This window comes from Cryptomeria japonica, chromosome 11, assembly GCF_030272615.1.
Source record: "Cryptomeria japonica chromosome 11, Sugi_1.0, whole genome shotgun sequence".
NCBI classification, from domain to species: Eukaryota; Viridiplantae; Streptophyta; class Pinopsida; order Cupressales; family Cupressaceae; genus Cryptomeria; species Cryptomeria japonica.
In genome coordinates, this window is record NC_081415.1 from 391,148,451 (window position 1) to 391,166,484 (window position 18,034).

An 18,034-nucleotide genomic window follows, 5' to 3' on the forward strand; every position below is an offset into this window, starting at 1 on the left:
GCTGAAGTAGAGAAGAAATCAGAAGATGAGATGAAATATCAGAATCAGAAATCAAATACAAAAAGTCCATCGGTCTGACATCCTAATGCACAAAGGTACCCATCTTTTAATGGCTATTGTTTTAAATGTAATGAATTTGGACACAAGGCAATAAACTATAAAATCATTCAATGTTATGGTTGCAAGATGTTTGGACATAAAGAAAGTCTCTATAGAAATAGTGTTGTGAATCAGAATAGTAATCCGATTGTTGTAAACGAGAAGAGTTACAACTTTCATGGATATTGTTACATTTGCAATAACTATGGACATAAGGCTAGTCAATGCAAATACAGATCACATCTAGTAACATCTGAGAAGAAGATTGTTAGTTGTTTCAAATTCAAGCAAACTAGACATTATGCTAATCATTGCATGAAAGAAAATATAGAGACACCTATTGAGAAGAATGTGATGAAGAATGGTGAATCAAAGAAGAAAGAAAATTTAGTATACAAAAAGAAGAGTGAGAACAAAGAGAGTAAGCCTGATGTACCGAAATCCAGTGCAGGTGCCTCTTCCTCCAATAATTAAGTCTAGAGTTTTGGGTGAAGGGGAGTTTTGATCTGAAAGAAAAATCTTCTATCCTCCCCATCTGAGTGGATCATGTCACTAATTTGGCATGACAGTGCTTGAGTGGTATCCGGTAATCAAAGGAATCTTGCTGACATCATTGATACGACAGTTCTTGGTGGCAAAACCCTAATGAAGTATCTTTAGCAAGATAAGTATTAGTTTTTTGAGTATATTTATTTCATATCAGTCATGTGTGTTTGAGAATATTGTGAATAGTAGAGCAGTAGGAGAGTGAATAGTGAAAGCAATCATGGAAGGAAAATTGATCATCAGAGAATCTGGCAGTGAGGAATTTCAAATTATGGACAAGGTTCTCCTAGATGATTTTATCTTGGAGAAGAACAGAGTTGTTGAAGTTGGTTTGAATAATGATGAATTGCATAGGGTCAAAGGTTTGAAAGGAAAAGTTCAAATCTTTGGACCAAATTCCCTTGGTTCGACAATGCAGAGGTTATCAAGGTAATTCTTAGCCATGTGTGAGATAACTGCATCATCTTGGAAAAATCTTATCTGATCACAAAGGAAATCATGTCTATGGTCATCAACTTATGTGGCAATGGAGAAGTTCCAGCAAAGAAGTCGATTTTGAACGAAGTGGAAGCTCTAATGGACGTGAAGGGTGATCAACGAGCTCTAATCATTAACACTATCATCAACCTTGTGGTGAGGTATGTTGGCTATGGAACCTCTTATAAAATCTATTTCAGAAACAGGGAAGGTACCACCTCAGCAATTACAGTATATATATGGCACATATGGTTGTGATGGAGAACAAGTCATTCAACTTGTGTGAATTACTGAAATAATTGTTGTTAGAGAACATTAAGATAACAAAAAGAAGAATTATGATTTTTGATTTGGGTCATTGCTTGTAAGTTTGGTTATGTACAATTTAGAATCCCTTTCAGCAAAATATAATGTCATATGGGAGTCTGGTGTTCCTATTGCAAGACAGAAAATTTAGATATTTGAACAGTTTGGCTAACAAAGAGGAAGTTTGCAATGGCTATTTCAGCTCATTTGTGGATATATGGAGTGTTGGCCTAACGTCTATGCCTTTCTCTTCCGGTTTTGGAGATTTGTTCTTTGAAAAGAAGAAAAGGAGATAGTTTGTTTCTGTTAGTATTTCTAAGACAAAGAGAAGCAAGGTGGAAAATGTCATGGTGATTGATGATCCAGAATCCCGTGTAGCTAGAGGAGTTTCAGAAGTTGAAGAGTAGGAAGCTGGAGAGTCAGATGATTAGTCTAATTTGCTAAAATTAGTTGACAGTATAGATGGAATCATGAAGATTAGTGTGAAATGGCTGATTTCGGTCAAGTTAGACAGAATTGAGAGCATTCTGATGAAGCATTTAATCTAGAAATGCTTGAGACTTGAAGATATTAGTAATATGCTCCCAGAATCCTTAAATGAGATTCAGAAAGAAAGAATGTCTGAGCAGTCAGTTGAAGAAAAAGGCCTGGATATGCAAAATGTGTTGAATGAATGAGATATTGAACAAAAGAACTTGTCAACATGTATTGAGGAATTGAGATATTGTATTTGTAGTGCTAGTAGAGTCAACATATATTGTATCTCTTGGTCGACAACTACAGTGAAGCACAAAGGTAAGATTGATGCAATTAAAGATGAACTAACAAGTCAGGGCAAGTCTTTTGATTTTCTGAGTGATAAGGATGGTGAGAAAAGGAAAAGAGTTAATTCTTTTCAAGTTGAGATCCTATACTACAAAGGCAAAAATAAGACTTTGTGAGCATGTTTTGGAAAGTTAAGGAGATTGTTGAAGCTAAGCTAGAGCATTTTTCAGCATTGCTTGAGAATGCAGTTGAGTATGAGTAGAATCTAACTACTTCAAATAATCTTTCAAATTCATTTGATCTACTAGTTGAGTGTAGAAGTATTTAAGTGAGAATCAAACTCGCTATACATTCTTGGGAAGCTCTTCTTTTGGATCTGAAAAAAAAGTACAAGTTTATATTTCCAAAGAAGAGCAGCTAAAAGTTTTGGTGTGATATATTAGTTTTTAACATTTTTGGGTGTATATATATGTCCTTTCCTTCTTTCTTCCTATCATCCTTTGTCCTTGATGTCAAAAGGGGGAGAAAGGGATATGATTTCAAGGAATGTTGATTTGAAGAATGACATGAGTAAGGGGGAGTTGCGCAGTCATGTTTTGAATATGTTTTGCCATCAATGACAAAGGAGGAGATTGTTAGACTTGTGTGAATAATGTTTTCATTGATGTCAAACCATCAATCCGGTTTGGACTGAATAGTGTATGAGGTTCGGACATTATTCTAGATGACATGGATGTTATGGTTGTTGTTGTATGCAAGGATTGTATGCAGTCAGTATGGATGTACAATTCTCATGTTGCAATTTTGGTCAAAAGTTATTATGCAACATGGACAATGCTAAATGATAAATTTAGAGGTTTCATTGAGCTCTCATTGATATTGGTATCCCAGTATTAAGAGTTCTCATTGATCCCAGTATCAATTCTATGTCCTAGTGTTAGCAATTTTGGTAATTATCAGAAGTATCTCTTTGAGTTTCATGTTGTGGTTTTCTTGGTACGTGTGGAGCCTACATTTTGGAGATATTGGGTTTGATCTTGTGATTATGGGTTGGTATTCTTGGGTCTGGATGACCCTATCCCTTTCCAGTAATCTCGATATATGCATTGGGAATCAAGTATATAAAGGAAGTATGTAGACATCTTGCAGAGGCCGACATAAGCATATTGATAACATGTTGGGCTTGGCCAACACACTATTTTATATTTGTCACCTCCAATATATATACATATACATATACATATGTAGGAGCATAATGAAGAATAAAAAGTAGTAGCAATAAGAGATTGAGTGAGTGAAGGTGTGTATGATAAGCGAAAGAAAGTTGGGAGTGAGGATAGCAATGTGTGTTGCAGACAACAAAGGTAGACAATGTTGCAGTAGTGTCATAATCCTTTACTGGACCTACTGCATAACAGTTGTATAGAGATCTCTAATTGGATTTGTTGTAGAGTTTGTGATTTGTAATTTGATCTTAAACTTGGAAATGATCCCATGCATTCGGAGATGCAAACCTTACCAGTCCAACCTTTTCAGTTATAGTGAGCATTTCACCAGTTAGCCATCTCTTTATATATCTATAGTGAGCAATCCTATAGTGAGCCATTTTTGTAATCTGGTAGTGAGCCACCCCTTTGTAAAAAAAATTATAACTATTTATATTCTCCTGAGAGTTAACACTCTCTGTGGTTTTTCCCATTTAGGTTTTCCACATATAAAATCTAGTGTTCATCTTGTGGTTGTGTTCTTCATGTTTATTTAGCATTAATTTCTTTATATCAGTCAAGTTTGATTGATATTTTTTTAGATAGTTATAATTGGTGAAAAGTTTTCTTTAATCTTTGGGAGTATTGATTCACCCCCCTCTCTCAATATTCTAGTGCTTTCAACACCAAGGAGAGATTATTTATAAAAACACTTTCAAGCAAGGAAGAGGTGCAAACCAAAGAAACAGACTTTGAAGCAAGGACAAACAATTCTATGCAAGAAAGTACATCTTTATAAAATACGCAACTCAACAAAGGAAAAGTGGATCTTAAGAAAGAAAGAAGATTGAAAAATTATCCTTGCCTCCGAAGCGTGGAATCGAGGATAAATGGGTTGTTATGTTGCTATTTGTTCATCCCAAAAAAGGCGTGCACCTTTTGAAGGGCAATCAGGAAGTTTCATAGGTGTGGGAACCTAGTGCAACTTGTGGAACAACCTCTGGGATTTTAGAAGTTGGCTCTTCATTCTTTAGAGAAGGGTTTTGGAAAAGGGAAAGAACAACTTTAGTCCAAACCAAAAGGCCATGGAGGAATGAAAAGAAAACTTCAATGAATGCAAAAAATTTAGAACATTTTAAACATTTTGCAGGCAGCATGTTGCAAAAGCTACATATTTTGTAGATTATGGATAGTATGATAGAGATTATTCATTTTTTAGGGAGGAGAATAAAACACGCTAAGTGACATAGACATAAGGCACTATTCAAATCGTAGCCCCGAGGCATCCAAAAAGGCTGAGAGAATTTGATATTTCAAATATTCTAGAGATAGTCCTTTCTACATTTTAGGTGAGGGTGTTATAATCCAAAACCTATCTTTATGAAATATGAAAGAGTAGATATAATACATGATCCATACTTCATAGATAGGGGAACCAAAAAAACATGAACTAAATAATAACCACACATTCATTAATGGCATAGGGCATTACCCATAATAACCCCAATGATAGCAAAGGCACAATTTGTTAAAAATAAAAATAATACTAAGGCTCAAATGGATATTACAATTCACACAAAAAATAAGGTTAGACTATTTTCCTCCTTTTCTAAGCTACTACTTTGAGAAATGGCTTAAAATTTCTAAAAGCTTTGATTCATGGAAGCTTGGGATTCATTGTTTCAAAGTCGAGAAGAGAGATCAAATCATAGAATCGGGGACACCCAAAAATATCATTATACAGTATGCCTTTAAGCTTTTATAGCCTTTTCGCTTGAAAACAACTTCATCATTTGGTTGTAACAACCTTTGCAGAGGTGATGACATAATGGTGTTTCTAACTGCCTCTATGCTGGAAAGCTCTAAGTCATAGATCTTCCCTTGATCATGAAAATGGAAAACATGTTTTTCTTTATTCATGATTGAGGAGGTAACTGTTTGTCATTGTTTTCACGATCTCTCATTTTCAAAATGCCAAAATCTCTGTGATCTTGCATAGGCAAATCTCTCTTTATTCAGGCCACTCGAAAGGATATGCATGGTTGCCACATCTTAAAGGTTGGAATCATTGTATTTGCTCGCAATGGGGATATTGTTGAAACACATGCCAAACAATCAAGAGACCTCAATAGTTACTTTAAGATTTTGGTTAAACCTTCCCATGGTGCTGATAAGTTGCATGCCAACAAGGCTCCTTTGAAAGAGTTTACTCAATATAGTTTTGATTCTCCATGACGCCGACATGTGGTGGGCCAAGGGGATTTTTATTGGAGTGGGTTCAAACTTTGCAAGGAAACATGATCAACCTCCTCATGGTAGTGGGATCCACCATTTGATGTGATTGATGAAAGGTTGCCACTAGCTTTGAATTCTTTAAGTCAAGAAACTAACTACTATAGAGAACGTTATAGTTTTGGCAACTCACAAGCGACCTTTTCTCGTAGAGGTGAGCCCATAATCTCTGGTTACGTAGACCAAATTCTTGTGCAAGGACTTTTGATAGTCCATATCGGATTTCAGCAATGGAATTGAGAAGGGGAACTTTAGAGAGTTCAGTGTGCTTGCTTACTTTGGGATTTTGTCTATAATTGGACCCCCTGTGAACCAATAAATATCAAAAGTAAGAGTACTATTTATCATATGATTTTGAATGAAATATCAAACCCTTTATTGTATGACCCAAAATGACTGAGATAACAACCAAAAACATTCACAATGAATCAAGAGTGGGCTCGCGATAAACAAGGTCATGAGATGATTTCCCACAGAGAAAAAGACCATTGAAGTAAACATTGCATTCCATTAAAGATACGATAACAAAAACCCTGTACCATAAGATAAAAAAGAATGTCAAGCATGAAACATTATATTTATAATATAAGATTGAATTCCTTCGTTGAGTCCTGTGTGTATGTGTGTGTGTGTGGGAGAGAGAGAGAGAGAGAGAGAGAGAGAGAGAGAGAGAGAGAGAGAGAGAGAGAGAGAGATTCCTTCTTCCCTAGATTAGGATAGACAACGAAATATAATTATGGTTAAGCTACGTAGTTGGACCTGACCTCCCATATCCAACTAGATAGAGCCTTGCTACTAGAAAAGTGTCCATATCCCCAACAAGGGTATTGCCCTGGTTCCCATTGAAAATTTCTCTACTACTAGACAGGCATCCATAGCCCCAATAGAGTTGTTTGTGTCACCTTTTTTTCTCACTTTTTTTACATAGATTTAGCCTTTCTTTTATATTTCAGTTAGCACTTAAGCCACTTGTCAAGTTGGGAACTAAAGTGGTAGAAGGAGTGGCCTTTAGATTTTTCACTTAAACCCAAAGTTATTAATTTTCCACATTGTCATTCGTGGGAGTATTAAATGTGAACTTATTGCTAAGAACTCATAGAAATTCCACTTGTACATGACAAGACATTCTAAAAACCATACACATCTTTAATTATGAGACTGAAAGAATCATCAAGATCAAAATAAATCTTATATCGTAGGAATAATATTAAATGCATTAATTCTTCCCTCACCTGAGACATACGGTTTACATCATCCTTACTATCATGTAGAGGAATGTTTGCATTGAGATCCCATTACCCTCGGAACTGTTGCTATGCATCGCCTCTTCCTTGGGAATTATTCCTTTCTAAAATTAACTGTTGGAGTAAAGGCTCACTCATGCAAAGAGGTTTGGCCATCTATAAAATTAGGCCTCTTCTAATATTACGATCATTCCAAATTGGGAAATTAGTGAAATGTTTAGTAGAGTGAGAACTTGTCGCAATATTTTGAGATGGATACTCTGTTGAGGCTAACAATGACTAAGGCTTAGAAATTCTTTCTATTTAGAATTAGCAACACACACCTTGAACGTTTGCTAAATACTGATAATGATCTAATCATTATAGCGATAAAATGGGTGCTAAGATAAGACTTCCTTGCCAGCGAGAATTGATACCAAGTAGACACAAACATTGTGTCTCACTTTATAGGGTCACTGTTGGATTTGGGTGAGCCAACACCTTATATAGCGAGGATGACCCATGGTATGGTTGGAGATGACCTTGTTGGTAGATTGGACCAAGTTCTAGAGTTGGCACAATATGGAGTTGGGCTTCCTACAACCACTGACTTAAAGGTCTTAATGGAAAAGGATGCGGTTGTGCCATGGCTTCCTTTTGTTGGTAATTTATGCACCATATGCATTGAGGATCACTGAGACCATTTTGTCCCTGAATGTGATTTTTTGAGGAGGATTACAAGAGACAATTTGACATTAGTTTTGGAGTGGATAAAGGGATTTAGGGCCATGGTCTTTGATTGGGACCTAGGTTCAAAATAGATGTGTGGTCAGATGAATATCAGGAAAAGGATGATAGCAAAAATTCATCCGTCTAAGTCAAGGTCTTACTTCTCCTATTTTGTTCTGCTTCTTCTAATGGATGACTAGAGATGATGACTATCTTTTTAATTTTGCCTCTTTTTGAAAACACGTACAGTTTTGTGAATATTGATCAAATAAATATAAAAATGATATACAACCTTTTATCAAATCATTGTATTTGTGCTATTTTATTTCCTTTCTTTGTGCCCTTTTTATGATGAATGCATGGAAATTATGCATAAGGGAAACAATTCTTTACAACATGGTTTTATGTCTCTTTTTTACGTATAAAACAAATAATTAAGATAAGGGCCACCACTCACTATATACAACGACCAGTGAAAGGGAAGAAAATGCCTATTCTTCATGATATGTTTTCTAACCTTGATACTTTTCGAGTCAGTTTGTGGTATTTTTGAGCTTCTATAATGTTGCTTCCACTTTTTTGAGAGAAACTTAAGGAACCTCGAAACAATGCTTGATATTGTATTGGAAAATCATGTCCACCTCTAACAAGAGAAAAACATGTGCACAAAGTACTTAGGGGAAAATAAAGGTTGTACATGGCCAACCCTAAAAGCATAGGCAAATGTACAATAGTGCTTTTTAGAAAGAAAAAGCACTAACAACTAACCCAAACCTATGTCTAACCTAAACCTACGTCTAACCTAAGAAAATCCCAAGAGAAACAAAACCATTGACTGGATTTCAAAATTAACTTCCGTTTCTTCCTAATTTTGTGTATCTTTCATGCTTATGGGTATGTGCTAGAAAGAGGAGGGGTGATGGGTACTTTCTATACTTCATGCCTTCACATCTACTAGAAAAGTAAAAAAATGACACTCGCGGAGAAACTAACACCTAGTAGTTAAAAGGTATGAAATCTTACCTCTTGCAAGTGACTTCTTGCTTAAAGAGGGACAAAATCAAGGGCGTCTTACCAACTTTTTATGTGAGATACCTGATGGGACAAATGCATGAGGTCTGAGGGGGTTGTATGTCAATCATACATCAAGAATCATGATCTTTTAGGGCATGTCCTTCATCAAATACAAGGTCAAAGGGCTTCATCTTTTTTTTTGATAGGGACAACATCCTTCAAGTTGATAAGCTTTTTCTTTTGTGGGTATGCACCTTGTTTCCATTGATGAGAAAACAAGTTCAAGGTTGTCTCAGAACTAAGCCTCCTCTAGGTCACTTTCATCTTTGTCTGGTTTTGACATATTTTTCTTTGTTTGGCGACTAGGGCCTTCATTAGGAGCTTCCTTGTGTCTTTGAAAAGGCTCATCTTCTTGGGCTATGGAGATGTGGACCCTTTGTATTTCAATTTACCATCTTATGTGATCTGCTCCTTTGGATTGATGTCTGGTTGTGAGATCTCTTCCTTCTACTCGTCGCATGAGTCCAATTTCCAAGCCATTGGTCCAACTTTGAAAAGAAAAATTACTCATGGGCATGAAATTTGGGGATGAAGGATTCTATTCTAGTGCGGAGGGACCTTTCATATTTTCTCAAAATGGTTGCCTCAAGAGTGGGCTTAGGCTCTTCTTGGTATTTGGAAAACCAATGATTCTTTAATGTCATCGCTTGAGAGACCTGTGACTAAGCTCTCATTTATCTTTCCCATTCTAATTGTTGTAATTGCATGTAATGAGAGAGTAACCTCTGGTACTATAGATTCTCAATTTGGATTGCTTCTAGAGCTACCTCTAAAAATCATATAATATGTCACTTACCTTTGGACTATCAGGCTCCCCAAATCCTAACACAACAAACAAATATGTTAGGAACATTCTAGAAGATTTGTGGGAACAAAGCTTCCAAAGCTTTATTTGTCAAGTTCTCAGAATGCTTCTTAGAGTAAAAAAATTAGAGAGTGCACTAATTCTTTAAAAATAATAATTTTTAGGTCCTACCTGGCATGCCAAAAAAGAAATTGTTGATCCCCAAAAAGGCTCACACCTTTTGAAGGGCAGTCGTAAAGTTTCACAAGTGTGGGAACCTAGTGCAACTTGTGAACAACCTATGGAGTTTTAGAAGTTTGTTCTTTATTATTTAGAGAAGGGGTTTGGAAAGGGGAAAGAATGACTTGAGTCCAAGCGAAAAGGCATCAAAGGAATGAAAATGAAAATTCAATGAATACAAAGGTTGTAGAACAATTTAAACATTCTACAGGCAACATGTTGCAGAAGCTACATATTTTACGAACTAGTATACCTATATTTAAAATATGTTGAGAGATATCTTATAATAGAAGAGAATCATCTGTAAAATAAATGTTCTTTCCTACATGCAAAAAGTTGTGAATCTAGCTAGAGACAAGTGGTGAGGGCTCTATTTTAGTTGGAGTAATAAAATAGCACCTCCACAAAAGTTGAAACATGGAATATTTCATGCATTTACCTATCATTTGCATGTCAAATTGTTTCAAAAATGGATTTTTGTTTCATGGACATTTTGATGTCATTGTAGATGCCTCTCAGCATAATTAGGCATGGTATGCTACAAACTCTTCATTTTTGGGGGAGGAGAACAAAACACACGAAGTGACGTAGAAATAAGATGCAATATTCGAATCCTAGCACAAGGGCATGCATAAAGGCCAAGCAAAATTGATAACTCAAATATTCTAGAGATAAACCTTTCTATATTTTCAATGAGGGTGGTTTAATTCAAAACCTATCTTTACAAAATATGGAAGAGTAGATATAATACATGATCCATACTTCATAAACAGGGAAACCAAAAAAACACGAACTGAATAATAACCATGCATTCATTAATGGCATAGTGTATTGCCCATAATAACACCAAAGGTGGAAAAGGCATAGTTTGTTATTCATAAAAATAATATTGAGGCTAAAATACATATTGCAGTTCACACCAAAAATAAGGTTGGACTATTTCCTTCCTTTTTGAAACTACCACTTTCAGAAATGACTTAAAGTGCCTAAATGCTTTGAATTCATGGAAGCTCGGAATTCATTGTTCAAAATTCAAGAGAGATCTTATCAAATAATTGGGGACTCCCAAAAACATGATCATACAATATGCCTTCTAGCTTTTACAACCTTTTCACTTGAAAACAATATCATGGTTTGGTTGTAACAAACTTTGTAGAGGTGAGGCCATAATGGTGTCACTAATTGTCTCTATGCTATTGTTACCTGATTTTGCTACTAGCTCAATCAAGTAGAGATATCATGATTTACAAATGAAGAAAATGTACATTTTATCTCTGTTATATTACACCCATGTGCATAATAAATAAAGAAAGACTATTCTACCATATTGCATTATGCAAATGCATGTAGCATAAAAAGATATTTTCACAAGTCTGTCTAGAAAAGGTAGTCTTTATTGAATGTAAAAATGTACAAGTTGTGTGAGTAACTTTGCTTATTAAATGCAAATGAATAAAAGCATATACATGAATAAGTAAACAAATGTAAATGTGAGTATAAAGAGGGAGACCAGTTTTTTCCTGGGAATGACTAGTTCAAGATGTGTGTCTTGCATTGATGTTGTCTGAGCTTCTTGTGTCACTTCTAGCTTCATTTTTCTCCTAGTTCCTACATCTGGAAAAAATAATGATGTTAGAGCAATTCTCTAAGCAATGAAAGATCTGAAATATTGTACGAACATACACCTATGCATGTGTAAGTTAATCTCCAAGTGCATTGAACAAACATGCAAATTTTAGGTGTCCAGGAAAACAACTAAGCCATCATACACAACATCTAAAATATGCATTTGTTTTTCTAACTTGTTTTCTTCATGTGCAGATTTAGCTATAATCATGTCTTGCTTTGATCTATCAAATTCAACATGTGGGGTAAAATGTGGCTCCCACAAGGGTTGATCCCAGCGTGTTGTTTTATTATGTTTTAAAGAGACATTAAAAGATGGCATATACTTTCCCAAGGGAACCATAAGAGATGCATCAAAACAAGTAATCAAGACAAGTGGACATCAAAAATAGAAGGTTAATACCATTGTCACTATGAGTTTTAATGATAATGTATTACAATGCAATCATAGCATGATATTTAATCACAGTGAAAAAATGAATCTCATAAAATAGTAAAGACTCCGAATTATTGAAAGATATAGGAAATGCTCACAGGAACCATATCATATGCACCTAGAAATCTAGGAGGCAGAGTGAAGACAATCAACTCAAGTCACAAAAGAATGTTGTGATCATAGTCAATAATCTCAAACCAAAATCACATTGAATATAAAGGTAGAGCCTCATGACCAAATGATACACACTGTTCGGTAGAAATACAGTCAACAACTCAAAGGCATGAACACCAATCCTAGGGGTAGTTGTGCATTAGGCATAAGCAATAAGCATTGTCTCATATAGTGGAATGATAAGTGGACATAAAAAAGGAGTAGGGGTTCATGACTCATGGTAGTAGTCTAAGAAACATAAGCAAAATGAAAACATTTATATCAACATGGCAATCACTATGATCCAAAAGTTTTCTATACACTTCCTAGGCAAAGTTAGTGTTAAGAAGAGTCATTTTAATGGAAGAGGACAAAGACAGTGCTACAACAGATTCATGATCTTCATTTAAATATTAACGCATCAAATAGTCCCATTATGACAGTAATAAGTACAAAGCCATGACAGTGACCTTAGTTCGAAAAGAATCACAACAAAAGATTAGTCACAACCAAACTCATAGGACAGTCATGTTGGGAAATGACATAATGAATAGTGATTTGGAAGCAAAATTACAGTGACCAAGTCTTTTTGGGAAAGTAATAGATAAAGGCGAAGATGTAGTCTCAAGCCTAAATTCAATGAATCAGTCATTTCCATTTGACAGGATCATGATGAACAATACGGAAAAGAAGCCTTGTCAAAAAACAAAGACTATTGTTCACAGTGTTGGTACTGTAATGCCCCGCCAGGAACCTCGAAGGAAAACCCACAACAAGCATGAAACAATTTTTTTTTTTAAAGTATAAACATATTAAGTGCATAACACACGACATGCATGATAACACAAGCGGAAGACTTACACCAGAATTAAAACCAAAGGATAAATTTCCCAATTAATGTTAATCCAATAATTCATCATTGACTCAATGATCACAAGAAGCCATTTGCAATATCATATTACACCATTGAAATATTGAAAGGATACAATATAATTTCTCTTCAATAAGCATGTACGCATAACATAAAGGAAACTTGATAAATAACATCCCAATCTTAGGATTACATTGCTCTTCCAATACATGGCTTCTCAATATAAATATAAAGATACAACTTAACCAATTACAAGGTTACAAAATATCATGATACAATGACCACAAGGGTCTCCAAATAACACTGGAAGCAATAGCTAACCAATTCTTGGCAAGTTAGATACTAGGATGCACACAACAAACCCAATCTAATTCATTCTATTCCAAATAGAAGAGAAATCTAAGAAGTTGATTTTCAAGAACATAACATACAACAAATAGAGAAATGAGTCATTTCTTTCCTAAATGCAAACATATGATATAAATTTCACAAAACCAACAATAATAGACACTCTTTCTTCCATTCCAATCATTCCACAAGAATCTACAAGAAGATTTGCATAATTTCAACACATAGGAAGCAAACTGAAAAATTCAAATTTAAATTTAAAACAAGAAGAGATTATCCAACCTTGAAGGAAACTAGCAAGCAAAATGATGGAAGAACCCCAATCCTTGCAACCCAAATCGTATTCCAGCTCCTCCTTCCAGAATGATTTACCAAATTTCTCTCTAGAAATTCCTTTTTTTTATTCTCGTGAATTTCTAGGGATATATGGAAAAATATATTTCAACCTAAACTTTCTAGGTTGAAAGCTTTTCCATCCAATCAGATTTAAATATTTTTTTTGTAAAAACAATTCTTTTCCAACAATTAAAATGAAAAAGTTAAATGGAAAGGTAAAAAGAAAAGATTTTTACTTTATTTCCTATTTTCCAAAATACTTTCTTTCAACATAATCATTTATCATTTAAATGGCTAGGCAATTATTTATTCCCTTCCACAGTATATATTAATGCACTTTACCAAATGAAATAAGCCATTTAACCATTTAATCTAGTAAATCATTAATTTAATTAAATCACTAATCTCAGAGCATAATAACTAACTAATTATGCCAACATAAGATAACATCATCCATTCAATTAAATAGCCATACAGATGAACGAAAGCACGCAAAATGAAGAATGATCAAATGACGACTCACAAATGACCAAACCAAAGCACTATGACTCGCATACCAGCCAGACGGGAAAGACAACCGACTGAAAACACTCACATGAGTGTAATTGTGGGTCAAGTTAGGGTTCAACAACTATCTCCTCCACTCCCATCAGACATATAAGGCACACTCTGACCTGTGAAACTAGGTGGAGTCAATACCTCGTACCTACCCGATACTTGTACCTGCAATGTCTTGCACCAAAGAACCACACATGCATATAGAGAAATATATATATATATATATACATACAGACATGGCACGAACACCGATGAAGGATAGTTGTGGCGTTCCCTGTCTCACCAGAGTGAGTGAAGGAAAATCATCTCCTCGTATCCCATACACATGCAAACACGCAACATATAAATAACGCATCACACATATAAGGTAAAAGTGTTAGTCCATGATAATGATTCATAAAATAATATTAACCATAAGCACTAAGATACTGCATAAAATCATACACCACAAATCCAGATAAAGCATGAAAAGACATTGCATAATATCTGAATCAATATACAATAATGTTCCACTGAAGTCAATCAAAAACATACAAAAAGAGTCTGATCAAGGAGGGATACTACAGATACCATAAGGGCATTATCTAAACCATCCAAACCTTAGAGTGGAGATATCAGCAAGAATCAAAGACACTTGAAGATGATATTCACTATCATGGGTCTAGACACAAAGGAAAGCTACAAAGAATGCCTAGAGCATCTCAAGAACAGTAAGGAGATAATGATAATGTACACATCAGAGTAGCACAAGATCACAGTCTTAGTCAAAGAATATGCCTAATGATAATGAATTTAGAGTCAATCATTAGCACCGTGCTCTTAGACACGAATATAATGTAAAGATCAAAGCAAGGATCATGGCACAAGGCATATGAGTAAATAAATCTATCAGGGGAGAAAAATTTGTGTCTTTGTTAGTTATTGTGTTATGTCATTAAATAAGTTTTTGTTGAAATCCTTGAAAAGGACAGTTATGAGGCATTGAAATACAAAGCAATCAAACTCCAAGGTTTGCACAAAGTCAGTGACCTGAGAGGAGCATTCAGGGGTAGGTCTTTGATACAAGTTAGAGCATATAATAACAATGCACAAGGAAGGGATAGAAATGCATAGTAAGATACAGTCCCAGCAATCACAATAGAAATCACAGTGAGTTCCATCAAAGGGAGAAGTAAGCCTCAATGGAAATCAAAAGATTGTCAATGATCAAGATTCAAAAGCTCATTGTCCAACAATTTACAATCAATGCATTGTATAGATAATGAAATAACAGTTTCTGAATTGAAAATGGTTACAACATCTATTATCATAGTCTTCAAACTACAAGGACCAGACCTTGTATGAGAAACCCTAGATGGTGTTTGGGTCACTCAGAGACATGGGTCAAAATTATGTTAGAGGCAGTAAGCACAATGGTTCTCTTAATGTTTGGAGAGAAGGGTAGGGCAATAAGAGATCATGAGGGTATGAATGATTGAGTTTCAAATTGTCACAGAGCATCGAACATCATGAACTCACAGTCAAAACAGAGTATGGAGAATGGCAGAGTCTGAGATAGAGAATTTAGAGCATACACAAAATGATGCTCATATCCTTGAAGTAAAGCACTATATCAATCACAAGGGTCAATTTAAAAGATAGCAGAAGGTATAGTAGGCTTCAATAGGTAATAAGGAGCATGCCATTAAACAACAAAAATGCATGAAAATGTTAATATTTTTATAGAGCTCAAGGTTGTAAATGACATAAATGTACCAGATGCAACTTGTAGGTGCATGTTGTCATGTAGTATATTGTTCACAAAAATCCCTCAGAGCGGCACCAAACCTCAGAGATGAAAAACCCTCATGGCGGCTCAAGAGAAGAAACAGAGAGGAGAAGAAATATTGAATGCCAAAAGATGGAATGAGCAACTTAAGGTTTCTTGGCCATAATATGTCGTGACATTTAGGAATTTTGTGCCTTTTTAGTTTAAAATATATTTTTCATAATACCCCGTGGGTGTTAGTTTTGCCTAGCATCGCATTTTTTGTAAAATGATATTCATTAAGTGGTTTGTAATTAATCATTTAGAAAATATTATAGATGTAATGAATATTCATCAAAGTGGTGAATTATAAATCATTTAATGAAATTGGTCATGGAACAAAAAATGGCATGTGTAGCATTATATTATGGAGAAGATAATGACAAATGCCAAGTGTATAAGAAAGTGTCAAAGTGTGTGCCAAGGATATAGGGAGGTTGGAGAGGTGGCAAGACACTTGGAGGAGATATAGGAGTTGGTTTTGGGTTTTTAATTCTATTTGAGAACATCTTGGAGGTTTTTTTTGCATGCCTTCATGTTGGACAAAGTCAAAATTGACTTTTTCACCTATTTGGATCTCTTTTGAAAGAAATCTAGTGGCTAGATTTTAGGGTTTTTGGTTGAATTTGACCATGGAGGTTGGGACTCCTATTTTCATGTAACTGATTGGAGAAAGCATAAGTATGGTCCTAACTTCATTTTGGAGTTAGTTCTTGTCATTCACAAACATTATTGTAACTCATTTTTTGAGAGTTCTTTGTTGTGGAAAGAAAGATTTGTAACTCATTTTCTAAATTTGTGCATCCGACTACCTTTTGAGATTAAGAGATGAGTGTTGCCTTGTTGCATTTTCTATCATATTGTATGTATTTAAGTGGTTCAACATTGCTATTTGTGAAGTGTTTCTCTTCCTTGTAGTCATGTGCAATCATTAAGTATCCTTTGCAGAGGGAGTATATTGTTGTTATAGATTCTTATGAGTTGTGTTTTGTTGTAGTTGTCCAAATTGTGAAATTATTTCTTCCTTCTTGGTTAATTGCAATAAAAGCCTTCTTGTAGAGTATCTATCCAGAAGTATACATAGTGAATTTGTGTAAGTTATTCATCTCTTAATTGAAATTGTGTCATTGTTAGTGTTGATTTTGCAGATTTAGATAGTATAATTTGGTACATCACATGTTAGTTTGTAGGTTTGATTAATGCAACCCTTCTTCCTCTTTTCTCAGTAATATCATTAGAGTAGTTAGATTTAGGTGAAGCCCATAAGAACTAACTTTCTCTGGAGGCTCACTCCAAGTTTAGGCAACCCACAGGCCTAGGAGTGTTCCCATGTGTTAAAAATTTGCTGAGTTTATAACTTAGCATAGGGTGTAGGTTTAGGTGACAACAGCTATAAAGCCCGAAGTTGTAGGTTTTCCCTTGATCGCTGGCATAGAAAGAATGTTTTCATTTGGTCATGTGAGGGGGTAATTGCTTACCGCTTTTTTTATGGTCTCTCACTTTCAAAATGCCAAAAGCTCTTTGATCTCGCACATGTGCATCTTTTCTTGATTAGGGCCACTCATATGATATGCATGGTTGCCACATCTTAATAGTGGGGATCATTATATCTTCTCATGACAAGGATTTTCTTGAAACATGTGCCGAACAATGGAGACTTTGATGGTTCCTTTAGACTTCCAGTTAAACCTATACGTGGTCCTGACATGCAACGTGTTGATGGGGCTCCTGTTAAAGAGTTCACTCAATGCGGTTACAATTCTCCGTGACACTGACATGTGGTGGGGCGGCGTGGATCCTTGCTTAAGAAAGTTCAAACTTTTGAATGGAACATGACTAGCCTCCTCATGGTAGTAGGACTCACTATTTGACATGATTGATGAAAGATTATTTCTAACTTCAAATTTTTTAAGCTAGAAAACTGACTACTGTAGAGAAGGCTAGAGAAGGATACACTAGCCAAGAATGATTACACGTGAAATTGTACCACCATGAATGGAAAAGAGCCCTTAAAAGGTAAGCTACTAATGGAACATAGTGAGGAGCAACATAATAGGCGAGATGATTTCTAAGGCACTACATTTGGATTTTTAAAAAAATGAGATTAGGTATAATATGAATAAGAATCCTATCACATATATCTTGAACAAATCATTAAA